The sequence below is a fragment of the Bactrocera neohumeralis genome, unplaced genomic scaffold, assembly GCF_024586455.1.
Source record: "Bactrocera neohumeralis isolate Rockhampton unplaced genomic scaffold, APGP_CSIRO_Bneo_wtdbg2-racon-allhic-juicebox.fasta_v2 ctg2116, whole genome shotgun sequence".
Taxonomy (NCBI): Eukaryota; Metazoa; Arthropoda; class Insecta; order Diptera; family Tephritidae; genus Bactrocera; species Bactrocera neohumeralis.
The window spans coordinates 1-16,546 of NW_026089979.1; the positions used below are offsets into that span (position 1 = coordinate 1).

The window sequence follows — 16,546 nt, forward strand, 5'->3', positions numbered from 1 at the left end:
TAGAAAACTTGTAGATAAACCGAAATTCTCAAACAAAAAATCATCGATTTTTGAGTAATAAAATCACTAGTATCTTTTGAGCCAAATGATTTTAAATCGTGTTGTTTTAAACATAACTTCCTCGTATTTTCTGTCGTACTTAATTGATTTGTTATTGCTTGAACCATTTTTGTCTTGATGGTCGATGGGATTCTTTCATCGAAGAATGATAAAGCCACAAGATCCTCCGACAAGTACCAGAGATGTCTAAGAAATTTAGTTGATGCAGCTTCGGAAAATTTCACGTTTATGCGTTTAAAATCTAATAAACTATTCAAGAACATAAAATCCTTATACGGAGCATACATACTGATTGGTGCTTAATACCAGCCTTTGATATAAATATCGACAATAAAAATACAAATTTCTGTTAGTTTGGGAAGCTCGACTTTAGCAAGTTTAAATTGACTTTTAAATAAATAAATTTTTAAGCAGTAAATTGCTTTTGATAGCCATCGAGCATGATGGTGTGATCCAGGAGTCTTGAAAGAAATACCTTGAGGTGGATCTTCTCCCAAAAATATACAAGCCAAAGTTAAGAGCTCTTTATAATCTCCTCTAGGTTGAAATTCCTAAAAAAAATCATATTACTTTGATCGATCGGTTGATGATATTTGTGGTATAAAAATAAAATGACATTTCGTTGTTTAAGGTTACCTTCATTTGATATTGAATAAATTCCAAAATATCTTGTTTTTTTCACACAAAATTTGCTTGACGCTTTGATCATCCATTCCTGTTTCATACTGGGACTGATCAATCGTTGACCATTCTCGCTTGAATCGATTGAAAACTGCAGGACTTGGACCACAAGACACAGGCCAGACAACTTCAGCAACACTTTTTAAGACTAGCTTATAAATATGATGTCGACACGGAAACCAGATCAGTTTTTTTTTTCAAAGCTTTCTCAATGTATACTGCTGCTCCATTCTCATCACCTTTAAACACAGTCAATAATGATCAACACGAAAAATCAATGAGAAAAACTAAATGATGGTAAAGCATAAGTTTTGGCTTAGAGCACATAGTTTTATTGTAATTGTACAATAATGTCACACCTGAGTTAACGTAGGCAGTGTCAAAGCACATTCCTTTAACATTATTAACAACGTTCCATCGTTTTAACTCTCCGACTATCGACTGAGCTTGATTGAATCCTGCTCCACTATTCAATTTTGGAACCGCTAGAAGTTGCTCATAATTAAGTCCGGATAAAACTATTGGAAGCCTATCAACTTTCTGGGTACCACAACAATCTGGGAGTAATTTACCGTCCCAGTGTAACACCACATTCTGAACAGCTGAATTATTATTTTTTATATCTATCGCCAACATTTTTCTAATTTTATTACGATCTCTGTGTATTGACCTATGGCTAACATTAATTTTTTTAGGATCATGACCCAAACTTTTTGCGACAGCGATAACAATATAGGCAGCATTTCTGCTAGAGACATTTGATCTGTCTAAAGCTGATGATAATTCCGGAGTCATAACATCTATTTTATTTTCATGCGAAGTTTGAGGAAGTTCGTCTTCAAAATTAGAAATTGTTTTTTAGAAGCTCTTGAACAAACACTAGAGGATGACCCGCTCAATTCTCCAAAAGAAACAGATGTATCAGATAAAGCTTGACTTAAGACTGAAAAAAAATCATTCTGATAAGATATTTAAATAATAATATTTCAGAAAAATTAGATTTTAATGTCTTGTCAGTAAATACGAAGTTTATAATAATTACCACGTTCATAAGTATCATTTTCTATTGGTTCAAGAGGAAAACTCTCATCTTCTACGTCATCTAGTAGAGGTGTTAACCGGCCTTTACTTTTTTTTGCTAACAAAAAAAGTTCTTCAGGACAGGAGTTATCAGATATATCTTTTTTGAGTCTTATATCAAATAATTAATCCAATTTATTGGTAAATTTTTTTATTTTCAACAGATGAAACTCAGAATGTTTTTTAAATCGACTTTTATCTAAATTTCTCCATTGTGATAGCATGTTGTTTTTTTATAAGTCGTATGTTCATAACACTCCAAATCTCTTGAACTTCTTCTATAACCTCGGCAGCACATTCACGAATTGTTTTCTTTAATATCTTGTACTTAAACATGAAATAATTAAAAACATCTCCATTTTTAGGCAGCTTGCGTGATGGCAAATTATTATGAACGGCACCCAAAAGATAAACATAATTTGAACTATTTTCCGACATAAGTAATATATCTTTACAAAACAAATAACAATAAATATCCACAGATATCAAATTATAGAAGTAAAAACTAGTCAGCTAATGCAGCCGTATTTTTGTAAAGTTTTATTCCGCTATCATCATTGGTTCCTAATGTATACTATTATACAGAGAAGGCACAAATAAATAATTTTTTTTTTTTTTCGGTCCCATGTCAAAATTTCGTTGGGAGTCACGAAATAAAAATTGTGTCAAAATTTGAGCCCTTTATCTTCAGTTATAATAATTTTTTTTTCGGTCCCATGTCAAAATTTGGAATTTGAGAGTCACGAAAAAAAATTGTGTCAAAATTTCATTTTTCAGTTAGCGCTCGCAAAAATAAGAATTTTCGTCAAAAAATGTTTTTTTTTCATTCATTTTTTGGTTATAGATAATTTAAAATACCAAATATAAAAAAACCCTTGGTATGGTTTTGTAGGAAATTAAATTCTCTACAAAAATGATCCCATCTCGAATTTATAGAATCAACACCGTTTTTTTTATTGCTCATTCAATTACAATTTGTTCTATGATTTTTATTTTCAATTATTGATAAACACTTATTAAACTTCTTTCCAACGAAAAAAACAAACTAAATCAATTTTTCTAGGAATGTTTATGATCTAAACAAGTACTTTTTTACTTTAATAAATGTGAATACTCTTAAGCTGTTAATATTTTTTATTTTTTAAATAATGAATTTTATGCTAATTTTATCTTTTTTTGCTTTTGTCCTTATTATTGTGTCAAAGCTTAGTAAAATTCATGTTTAGAGTCAGAATTCAACAAATCTTCGATTTTATGAAAAATCATTGGTATGTTAATAGAAATAGATAGTTACTACAAACAAAATATCTTAAAAAGCTTACATTAAGCAAAGAAATGATGAGCTATTGTATTTTATTATTCTTATTCACATGTTTCATTAATTGTTAAGATCTTACATCTTTTCTCTAACAGATCTTATGTCCTCTGACATAATATTATCATGATAAACATATTTTTGATCATGTAATAAAAGAGGCTGATAAGATCTTTACTCGAATGACTTTAAACATATTACTCACATAGATTTCGTTTATTACAATTGGGATATTTTTTGCGATGTTCAGCAACAACTTGTAATAAAAACTGCTTCTGTTCTTCATCACAAGTGAGACTATCATTATATTTATTAATTAACGCTACAGCTCTTTCGGCAATATCATTTACGACTTTAATTGATCGAACAGTTTCTAAAGAAGCCTGGTACCCGTCATCGAATTCCCATTGATCTACAGGTAAATCTAGAAAACTTGTAGATAAACCGAAATTCTCAAACAAAATCATCGATTTTTGAGTAATAAAATCACTAATATCTTTTGAGCCAAATGATTTTAAATCGTGTTGTTTTAAACATAACTTCCTCGTATTTTCTGTCGTACTTAATTGATTTGTTATTGCTTGAACCATTTTTGTCTTGATGGTCGATGGGATTCTTTCATCGAAGAATGATAAACCCACAAGATCCTCCGACAAGTACCAGAGATGTCTAAGAAATTTAGTTGATGCAGCTTCGGAAAATTTCACGTTTATGCGTTTAAAATCTAATAAACTATTCAAGAACATAAAATCTTGATACGGAGCATAGATACTGATAGATGCGTTATACCAGCCTTTGATATAAACATCGACAATACAAATACAAATTTCTGTTAGTTTGGGAAGCTCGACTTTAGCAAGTTTAAATTGACTTTTAAATAAATAAATTTTTAAGCAGTAAATTGCTTTTGATAGCCATCGAGCATGATGGTGTGATCCAGGAGTCTTGAAAGAAATACCTTGAGGTGGATCTTCTCCCAAAAATATACAAGCCAAAGTTAAGAGCTCTTTATAATCTCCTCTAGGTTGAAATTCCTAAAAAAAATCATATTACTTTGATCGATCGGTTGATGATATTTGTGGTATAAAAATAAAATGACATTTCGTTGTTTAAGGTTACCTTCATTTGATATTGAATAAATTCCAAAATATCTTGTTTTTTTCACACAAAATTTGCTTGACGCTTTGATCATCCATTCCTGTTTCATACTGGGACTGATCAATCGTTGACCATTCTCGCTTGAATCGATTGAAAACTGCAGGACTTGGACCACAAGACACAGGCCAGACAACTTCAGCAACACTTTTTAAGACTAGCTCATAAATATGATGTCGACACGGAAACCAGATCAGTTTTTTTTTTCAAAAGCTTTCTCAATGTATACTGCTGCTCCATTCTCATCACCTTTAAACACAGTCAATAATGATCAACACGAAAAATCAATGAGAAAAACTAAATGATGGTAAAGCATAAGTTTTGGCTTAGAGCACATAGTTTTATTGTAATTGTACAATAATGTCACACCTGAGTTAACGTAGGCAGTGTCAAAGCACATTCCTTTAACATTATTAACAACGTTCCATCGTTTCAACTCTCCGACTATCGACTGAGCTTGATTGAATCCTGCTCCACTATTCAATTTTGGAACCGCTAGAAGTTGTTCATAATTAAGTCCGGATAAAACTATTGGAAGCCTATCAACTTTCTGGGTACCACAACAATCTGGGAGTAATTTACCGTCCCAGGGTAACACTACATTCTGAACAGCTGAGTTATTATTATTACGATCTCTGTGTATTGACCTATGGCTAACATTAATTTTTTTAGGATCATGACCCAAACTTTTTGCGACAGCGATAACAATATAGGCAGCATTTCTGCTAGAGACATTTGATCTGTCTAAAGCTGATGATAATTCCGGAGTCATAACATCTATTTTATTTTCATGCGAAGTTTGAGGAAGTTCGTCTTCAAAATTAGAAATTGTTTTTTAGAAGCTCTTGAACAAACACTAGAGGATGACCCGCTCAATTCTCCAAAAGAAACAGATGTATCAGATAAAGCTTGACTTAAGACTGAAAAAAAATCATTCTGATTAGATATTTAAAAAATAATATTTCAGAAAAATTAGATTTTAATGTCTTGTCAGTAAATACGAAGTTTATAATAATTACCACGTTCATAAGTATCATTTTCTATTGGTTCAAGAGGAAAACTCTCATCTTCTACGTCATCTAGTAGAGGTGTTAACCGGCCTTTACTTTTTTTTTTAATAAAAAAAAAGTTCTTCAGGACAGGAGTTATCAGATATATCTTTTTTGAGTCTTATATCAAATAATTCATCCAATTTATTGGTAAATTTTTTTATTTTCAACAGATGAAACTCAGAATGTTTTTTAAATCGACTTTTATCTAAATTTCTCCATTCTGTAAAAAGCGTTTCGATTTTTGTGATAGCATGTTGTTTTTTTATAAGTGCTATGTTCATAACACTCCAAATCTCTTGAACTTCTTCTATAACCTCGGCAGCACATTCACGAATTGTTTTCTTTAATATCTTGTACTTAAACATGAAATAATTAAAAACATCTCCATTCTTCGGCAGCTTGCGTGATGGCAAATTATTATGAACGGCACCCAAAAGATAAACATAATTTGAACTATTTTCCGACATAAGTAATATATCTTTACAAAACAAATAACAATAAATATCCACAGATCTCAAATTATAGAATAAAAACTAGTCAGCTAATGCAGCCAATTTCATCTAATCAGCTGTGACACGTACATACTTATTAGACTGTGCCAAATAAATATTTTTTTTTTTTTTTCGGTCCCATGTCAAAATTTCGTTGAGAGTCACGAAAAAAAAAATTGTGTCAAAATTTGAGCCCTTTATCTTCATTTTTCAGTTAGCGCTCGCAAAAATAAGAATTTTCGTCAAAAAATGTTTTTTTTCATTCATTTTTTGGTTATAGATAATTTAAAATACCAAATATAAAAAAACCCTTGGTATGGTTTTGTAGGAAATTAAATTCTGTACAAAAATGATCCCATCTCGAATTTATAGAATCAACACCGTTTTCTTTATTGCGCATTCAATTACAATTTGTTCCATGATTTTTATTTTCAATTTTCTAATTATTGATACATACTTATTAAACTTCTTTCCGAAAAAAAACGAAAAAAACAAAATAAAATCAATTTTTCATTCAGGAATGTTTATTAAATCTAAACATAGAATAACCGTTTTTTTTACTTTAATAAATGTGATTTTTATTTTCAATTATTGATACTTATTAAACAACGCAATTTTTCTGGGAATGTTTATGATCTAAACAAGTACTTTTTACTTAATAAATGTGAATACTCTTAAGCTGTTAATATTTTTTATTTTTTAAATAATGAATTTTATGCTAATTTTATCTTTTTTTGCTTTTGTCCTTATTATTGTGTCAAAGCTTAGTAAAATTCATGTTTGGAGTCAGAATTCAACAAATCTTCGATTTTATGAAAAATTATTTGTATGTTAATAGAAATAGATAGTTACTACAAACAAAATATCTTAAAAAGCTTACATTAAGTAAAGAAATGATGAGCTATTGTATTTTATTATTCTTATTCACATGTTTCATTAATTGTTAAGATCTTACATCTTTTCTCTAACAGATCTTATGTCCTCTGACATAATATTATCATGATAAACATATTTTTGATCATGTAATAAAAGAGGCTGATAAGATCTTTACTCGAATGATTTTAAACATATTACTCACATAGATTTCGTTTATTACAATTGGGATATTTTTTGCGATGTTCAGCAACAACTTGTAATAAAAACTGCTTCTGTTCTTCATCACAAGTGAGGCTATCATTATATTTATCAATTAACGCTACAGCTCTTTCGGCAATATCATTTACGACTTTAATTGATCGAACAGTTTCTAAAGAAGCCTGGTACCCGTCATCGAATTCCCATTGATCTACAGGTAAATATAGAAAACTTGTAGATAAACCGAAATTCTCAAACAAAATCATCGATTTTTGAGTAATAAAATCACTAATATCTTTTGAGCCAAATGATTTTAAATCGTGTTGTTTTAAACATAACTTCCTCGTATTTTCTGTCGTACTTAATTGATTTGTTATTGCTTGAACCATTTTTGTCTTGATGGTCGATGGGATTCTTTCATCGAAGAATGATAAACCCACAAGATCCTCCGACAAGTACCAGAGATGTCTAAGAAATTTAGTTGATGCAGCTTCGGAAAATTTCACGTTTATGCGTTTAAAATCTAATAAACTATTCAAGAACATAAAATCTTGATACGGAGCATAGATACTGATAGATGCGTTATACCAGCCTTTGATATAAACATCGACAATACAAATACAAATTTCTGTTAGTTTGGGAAGCTCGACTTTAGCAAGTTTAAATTGACTTTTAAATAAATAAATTTTTAAGCAGTAAATTGCTTTTGATAGCCATGGAGCATGATGGTGTGTTCCAGGAGTCTTGAAAGAAATACCTTGAGGTGGAACTTCTCCCAAAAATATACAAGCCAAAGTTAAGAGCTCTTTATAATCTCCTCTAGGTTGAAATTTCTAAAAAAAATCATATTTCTTTGATCGATCGGTTGATGATATTTGTGGTATAAAAATAAAATGACATTTCGTTGTTTAAGGTTACCTTCATTTGATATTGAATAAATTCCAAAATATCTTGTTTTTTTCACACAAAATTTGCTTGACGCTTTGATCATCCATTCCTGTTTCATACTGGGACTGATCAATCGTTGACCATTCTCGCTTGAATCGATTGAAAACTGCAGGACTTGGACCACAAGACACAGGCCAGACAACTTCAGCAACACTTTTTAAGACTAGCTTATAAATATGATGTCGACACGGAAACCAGATCAGTTTTTTTTTTTCAAAGCTTTCTCAATGTATACTGCTGCTCCATTCTCATCACCTTTAAACACAGTCAATAATGATCAACACGAAAAATCAATGAGAAAAACTAAATGATGGTAAAGCATAAGTTTTGGCTTAGAGCACATAGTTTTATTGTAATTGTACAATAATGTCACACCTGAGTTAACGTAGGCAGTGTCAAAGCACATTCCTTTAACATTATTAACAACGTTCCATCGTTTCAACTCTCCGACTATCGACTGAGCTTGATTGAATCCTGTTCCACTATTCAATTTTGGAACCGCTAGAAGCTGCTTCCACTATCGGATAAAACTATTGAAGCTATCAACTTTCGGTACCTACAACAATCTGGGGAGAACTTACCGTCCCAGTGTACCACATTCTGAACAGCTGAATTATTATTTTTTATATCTATCGCCAACATTTTTCAATTTTATTACGATCTCTGTGCTGACCTATGGCTAACATTAATTTTTTTAGGATCATGACCCAAACTTTTTGCGACAGCGATAACAACATAGGCAGCATTTCTGCTAGAGACATTTGATCTGTCTAAAGCTGATGATAATTCCGGAGTCATAACATCTATTTTATTTTCATGCGAAGTTTGAGGAAGTTCGTCTTCAAAATTAGAAATTGTTCTTTTAGAAGCTCTTGAACAAACACTAGAGGATGACCCGCTCAATTCTCCAAAAGAAACAGATGTATCAGATAAAGCTTGACTTAAGACTGAAAAAAAATCATTCTGATAAGATATTTAAATAATAATATTTCAGAAAAATTAGATTTTAATGTCTTGTCAGTAAATACGAAGTTTATAATAATTACCACGTTCATAAGTATCATTTTTCATTGGTTCAAGAGGAAAAACTCTCATCTTCTACATTCATCTAGTAGAGGGTAAAACTGGCCTTTACTTTTTTTTTTTTAATAAAAAAAAGTTCTTCAGGATGACAGGAGTTATCAGATATATCTTTTTGAGTCTTATATCAAATCAATTCATCCAATTTATTGGTAAATTTTTTTTTTTCAACAGATGAAACTCAGAATGTTTTTTAAATCGATTTTATCTAAATTTCTCCATTCTGTAAAAAAAGCGTTTCGATTTTTGTGATAATGTTGTTTTTATAAGTGCTATGTTCATAACACTCCAAATCTCTTGAACTTCTTCTATAACCTCGGCAGCACATTCACGAATTTTCTTTAATATCTTGTACTTAAACATATGAAATAATTAAAACATTCCATTCTTCGGCAGCTTGCGTGATGGCAAATTATTATGAACGGCACCCAAAAGATAAACATAATTTGAACTATTTTCCGACATAAGTAATATATCTTTACAAAACAAATAACAATAAATATCCACAGATATCAAATTATAGAATAACAAGTAAGGAAGAGCTAAGTTCCGGTGTCACCGAACATTTTATACTCTCGCGTGATAAAGTGATAATCGAGATTTCATTATACGTCATTTATATATTTTTCAAATACCGTATTTTTGTAAAGTTTTATTCCGCTATCATCATTGGTTCCTAATGTATGTATATATTATACAGAGAAGGCATCAGATGGAATTCAAAATAGCGTTATATTGAAAGAAGGCGTGGTTGTGAACCGATTTCACCCATATTTCGTACATGTCATCAGGGTGTTAAGAAATATTATATACCGAATTTCATTGAAATCGGTGTAGTAGTTCCTGAGATATGGTTTGTGGTCCATAAGTGGGCGACGCCACGCCCATTTTCAATTTTTAAAAAAAGCCTGGGTGCAGCTTCCTGGGTGCAGGCTAACGGACTTTTAGTGATTTTCAACATAACCTTTGTATGGGAGGTGGGCGTGGTTATTATCCGATTTCTTCCATTTTTGAACTGTATATGGAAATGCCTGAAGAAAACGACTCTGTAGAGTTTGGTTGATATAGCTATAGCAGTTTTCGAGATATGTACAAAAAACTTAGTAGGGGCGGGGCCACGCCCACTTTTCCAAAAATTACGTCCAAATATGCCCTCCCTAATGCGATCCTTTGTGCCAAATTTCACTTTAATATCTTTATTTATGGCTTAGTTATGACACTTTATAGGTTTTCGGTTTTCGCCATTTTGTGGGCGTGGCAGTTGGCTGATTTTGCCCATCTTCGAACTTAACGTTCTTACGGAGCCAAGAAATTACGTGTACCAAGTTTCATCATGATATCTCAATTTTTACTCAAGTTACAGCTTGCACAGACGGACAGACAGACACCCGGATTTCAACTCTACTCGTCACCCTGATCACTTTGGTATATAGTAGAATAACCCTATATCTGACTCTTTAGTTTTAGGACTTACAAACAACCGTTATGTGAACAAAACTATAATACTCCTTAGCAACATTGTTGCGAGATATAAAAACTAGTCAGCTAATGCAGCCAATTTCATCTAATCAGCTGTGACACGTACATACTTATTAGACTGTGCCAAATAAATAATTTTTTTTTTCGGTCCCATGTCAAAATTTCGTTGAGAGTCACGAAAAAAAAATTGTGTCAAAATTTGAGCCCTTTATCTTCATTTTTCAGTTAGCGCTCGCAAAAATAAGAATTTTCGTCAAAAAATGTTTTTTTTTCATTCATTTTTTGGTTATAGATAATTTAAAATACCAAATATAAAAAAACCCTTGGTATGGAAACACTTATTAAACTTCTTTCCAACGAAAAAAACAAACTAAATCAATTTTTCTAGGAACGTTTATGATCTAAACAAGTACTTTTTATACTTTAATTGATTGTTATAAGGTACAGTAAAAGATAAAAATAATTTCATTAACAAATATTATGAAGACAAAAAGATTATCTTTTTACAATTTTTGTTTATAAGTCTCTTGGACTTTAAATTATTTGATGTAAAATTTATAAGATATATCTTTTTGGACCTTTATACGTCACAGGATTCGGGTATAGAGTTTGTAACTTGAATCGGCAGTTATATGAGTATAACCCCGCCAGTGTACAACTGCAAAAATAACCTCATAGATGTCGTTAGTATAAGTATTAGACTGTGCCAAATAAATAAAATATTTTTTTTTTCGGTCCCATATCAAAATTTCGTTGAGAGTCACGAAAAAAAATTTGTGTAAAAATTTGAGCCCTTTATCTTCATTTTTCAGTTAGCGCTCGCAAAAATAAGAATTTTCGTCCAAAAATGTCTTTTTTCATTCATTTTTTGGTTATGATATGTTAAAATACCAAATATAAAGAAACCCCTTGGTATGGTTTTAGGAAATTAAATTTCTACAAAAATGATCCTCTCGAATCTATAGAATCAACACCGTTTTCTTTATTGCGCATTCAATTACAATTTGTTCTATGATTTTTATTTTCAATTATTGATAAACACTTATTAAACTTCTTTCCAACTAGAAAAAACAGACTAAATCAATTTTTCTTGGAATGTTTATGATCTAAACAAGTAATTTTTATACTTTAATAAATGTGAATACTCTTAAGCTGTTAATATTTTTTATTTTTGAAATAATGAATTTTATGCTAATGTTATCTTTTTTTGCTTTTGTCCTTATTATTGTGTCAAAGCTTAGTAAAATTCATGTTTAGAGTCAGAATTCCACAAATCTTCGATTTTATGAAAAATCTTTTGTATGTTAATATAAATAGATAGTTACTACAAACAAAATATCTTAAAAAGCTTACATTAAGTAAAGAAATGATGAGCTATTGTCAATTTTCCAAAAAGAAACAGATGTATCAGATAAAGCTTGATTTAAGACTGAAAAAAATCATTGTGATTAGATATTTAAATAATAATATTTCAGAAAAATTAGATTTTATAATAAGTTACCAGTTTATAATAATTACCATGTTCATAAGTATCATTTTCTATTGGTCCAGGAGGAAAACTCCTATCTTCTACGTCATCTGGTAGAGGTGTTAACAGGCCTTTACTTGTTTTTACTAACAAAAAAAGTTCTTCAGGACAGGAGTTATCAGATATATCTTTTTTGAGTCTTATATCAAATAATTCATCCAATTTATTGGTAAATTTTTATATCCTGAACAGGAATATATTAAGTTTTATCACGAAGTTTGCCAACACCCAGAAGGAATCGTCGGAGACCCCTATAAAGTATATATAAATGAGGTGGTACGTCAAGAGCTAAGTCCCAGTTGTGCTTATGTCCATCTGTCTGTCGATACAATACCAATCGGTATATATACAGACTAGTCCCTCAGTTTTAAGATATCATTTTGAAACTTTACAAACTTCATTCCTCTTGAAGAAGCTGCTCATTTGTCGGAACGGCCGATATCAGACCACTATAACATATAGCTGCCATACAAACTGAACGATCGAATCAAATGCATGTATACAGCTTTCACACATTTGACAAGATATATTACCACTGAAATTTGGTATACTCTTATTTTCCAGACAACAATATAATCTCCAGAAATTACATTCAGATCAATTGCTATAGCATATATAAGCTGCCATACAAACTGAACAGTCGGAATCAAAATGCTTTTTGCCAAGCTTCTTCATTTAACGATATATGTACATATCTTCACGAAATTATGGTATAGGTGTTATACTTAGAAATAATGTAATATCAGTAGGAAATTATTCAGATCGACTCACTATAGCATATAAGCTATCAGACAAACCAGACAGTAGAAATCAAGGGCTTATGCTGGAAACTTTTTCGCATTGTTGTAGTATCTTCACGAAATTGGACATATGTGGCCTTATAGCCCAAGGTAATAATATAATCTCCGAACCTGTGGAAGGTATATTATTAGCTTCAGTGACCAAATTATCGTTTTCTATTGTTTTATTTTTCTTCGGATCGAAACTCTATGAGATGTTTTAAATCGACTTTTATTCAGAAATTTCTCCATTCTGTAAAAGCGTTTCGATTTTGTGATGGCATCATACATTTTTATAGATGTGTATTCCACCTTGCTCCAAATCTCTTGAACTTCTTCATAACCTCAGCAACTACATTACGATTGTTTCTTTGGTGGTGCGAATCTTTTTACTTAAACATGAAATATTAACATCCTAATTTTAAAAGCGCTTACGTGATGGCAAATTACATGTCCAACAAGTAAGAAGACTTTTTGAATGGAACAGAATAGACTCAATAGTTCTGAAATTGTATGTGGAGTGAATCATTTTTGTAAAGAACAAACTTATGGTCAGCACGTCTGATTTTTTACAGTGGGTCAAAGTTTTCATTTTGGTCAGGGAGCATTGCTATGAAAAGATACATAGTTAAATGTCAGGAGTTTCTTATGGTCAGGAGTTGTATTGTGGGATTGTATGAGGATTATTTTTTGTGGAAGATCTTAACCCTCTAACTGGTTTCTTTATGGAGTCAATTTTGTTTTCCGAAAAATCTAAAAATATCCTTTAAAGGGCATTAAGAGTTAAAATATTCTACGAAAATGTTTGGCAGAGAATTTCAGTGGGGGTCACAAAGACACCATTATTGTAAATAAAGCTCTTTACGATTGATAAAGTACACGCCTTATATACCAAAGTAGGTGAAAACGTCGTCAAGTTCGGCCGGGCCAAACGCGACTTTCTCGCGTCTAGATCGGCTGTGACACCAAATCAGGTGTGATAAAATTAAGCATAATTGACTTACTGACGTTTACATATCGGTGTGATTTTTACAAAAATTAATATAAAAAGAACAATTAAAGCTTAAATAAGCATGGCGGATTCTGTTTGCAAATTTGGTTTTGTTTTGTTGTGGACAGTTTACGCACCTTCAAAGCAGAAGAAGATATTCCCTACAATTTGAATAGCCATATTTTCTTTTTCTTTGGAATACGATTTTTTTATGTGAAGCTTGGATACTGCCAAAAACTGTGTACTACTTGCCAAAGTGGTCGCGCGACCTGGTACAAAGCCCAGTATAAGGGTGCTGCCATTTTCTGCGCCTATTGTATGGATTGAACCTGAAAATCACAAATCAGATACATGCTATTTCTGCGTAAATTACAAATTTGGTAGAAGCCAAAGGCACTACGCGATAATGACATACGAAGCAACAAATAATGTAATTTTACCAGAAGTGCGCTGTGAAGGTGTTCCGGTGCCTCAACCGCCTACACATACATTTTCGGCCAATATGACTTACGCCATTACAGAAATAACAGCGGCGGTTGAAAACATATCAGATATAAGCTACTTGCCTCCTGGTGGTTTAAACATATGTCCTAATTTGATAGACCAAGCTTATTTTGAAGATCTTGTAAGAGATTTAGGACTAAAAAAATAGAAAGCTAAAATATTTTGTTCCAGATTGAAAAACAGGAATTTGATAAAAGCCGATGTAAAAGTTACATCGCCAAGAAAAAGACACGCCGATTTGGAAAGTTATTTTAAAAAATCAGAAGAACTTGTATACTGTTGCAGTATTGAAGAGGTTCTAAGATATCTAAAGCTTCCACTGGACTCATCCGCTTGGCGACTATTTATAGATAGTTCGAAACACAGCTTAAAAGCAGTTTTACTGCACAATGGAAATCAGCATCCATCAATACCGGTTGCGTATTCCACAAAAAAGGATGAAACATACGCAAATATTTCAAATCTCTTAAATAAAATTGAACACTATAAATATAAATGGGAAGTATGCGCAGACTTCAAAATGATTGCAATATTGACTGGAATGCAAACAGGATACACAAAATATATGTGCTTTCTTTGTAAATGGGATTCACGTGCTACCAGCAGCCATTATCATATTAAATATTTCGAAGAACGTAAAGAAAATATTATTGGTGACTTAAATGTAATCCATGAATCTCTTGTCCCAAAAGATAAGGTCATACTTCCACCGCTGCATATTAAGTTGGGCGTGGTGAAAAATTTTATTAAAAGCTTAAATACACAAGGATATGCTTTCAAACGCATTCAAACAATTTTCCCCAGATTATCTGCAGCAAAATTAAAAGAAGGTAAAATACGGTTTTAAGAAATAATTTATTTCATTTAATGTAAACTACCTTTTCTAGGAATGCTCGTTGGACCCGATATAAGAAAATTATTACAAGATGAAGAATTTTATGGTCATCTGTCGGATATGCAAAAGACAGCATTTGACTTTATGCAGCTGGTTATATCAGAATTCCTTGGAAACTCAAAAGCACAAAACTATGCAGAAAATATTGAAAGCATGCTAATCGGTTTTAACAATATTAGCGTTAAGATGTCACTAAAGCTGCATTTTCTGCACTCTCATCTCAATTTTTTTAAAGAAAACCTTGGAGCGGTTTCAGGTGAACACGGTGAAAGGTTTCATCAGGATATAAAGGTATTGGAAGAAAGATTCAAGGGAAATCCCAAAGTGTAATGCTTGCTGAATACGTATGGGGCTTGTACAGAAACCTTGACACATCGGAACATTCACGTCAAGCTAAATACAGGAAAGCATATTAAGTTTAATCTTTAATCCATTGTCCTACTACTGCTGAAGCAAAAAAATAAATATGTACATACTATAATAAACCACTATTAAAACAAAATTATAATTTTTTTATCAATCGTAAAGAGCTTTATTTACAACAATGGTGTCTTTGGTGACCCCCACTGAAATTTTCCGCCAAACATTTTCGTAGAATATTTTAATCCTTAAATGTCCTTTTTAAAGGATATTTTTTGATTTTCTCGAAAAAAGGGTCAAATTGACCCCTAATGAAACGAGTTAGAGGGTTAAGATCTTCCACAAAAATAATCCTCTTACCATAAGAATTCTCTCAGACATTAACTTACAACATTTTTTTCATATAGTATAATGCTCCCTTCGACCAAAAAATGAAAAGTTTGACCCACTGTAAAAAAAAACTCAGACGCGCTGGACCATAAGTTTGTTCTACAAAACTGATCTACTCAACATACCCTTTCAGAATTAAAAAACAAACTAAATCAATTTTTCTAGGAACGTTTATGATCTAAACAAGTACTTTTTATACTTTAATTGATTGTTATAAGGTACAGTAAAAGATAAAAATAATTTCATTAACAAATATTATGAAGACAAAAAGATTAATCTTTTTACAATTTTTGTTTATAAGTCTCGCGGACTTTTAAATTATTTATGATGTAAAATTTATAAGATATATCTTTTTTGGACCTTTTTATACGTCACAGGATTCGGGTATAGAGTTTGTAACTTGAAACGGCAGTTATATGAGTATAACCCCGCCAGTGTACAACTGCAAAAATAACCTCATAGATGTCGTTAGTATAAGTATTAGACTGTGCCAAATAAATAAAATATTTTTTTTTTCGGTCCCATATCAAAATTTCGTTGAGAGTCACGAAAAAAAATTTGTGTAAAAATTTGAGCCCTTTATCTTCATTTTTCAGTTAGCGCTCGCAAAAATAAGAATTTTCGTCAAAAAATGTCTTTTTTCATTCATTTTTTGGTTATAGATAATTTAAAATACCAAATATA

General features: G+C 31.4%; 1 pseudogene; it reads left to right on the plus strand.

Annotated features, from left to right (window-relative positions):
* Positions 1 to 14,707: 14,707 nt before the first annotated feature.
* On the plus strand, positions 14,708 to 15,614 carry LOC126766685 (uncharacterized; annotated as a pseudogene).
* Positions 15,615 to 16,546: the final 932 nt, after the last annotated feature.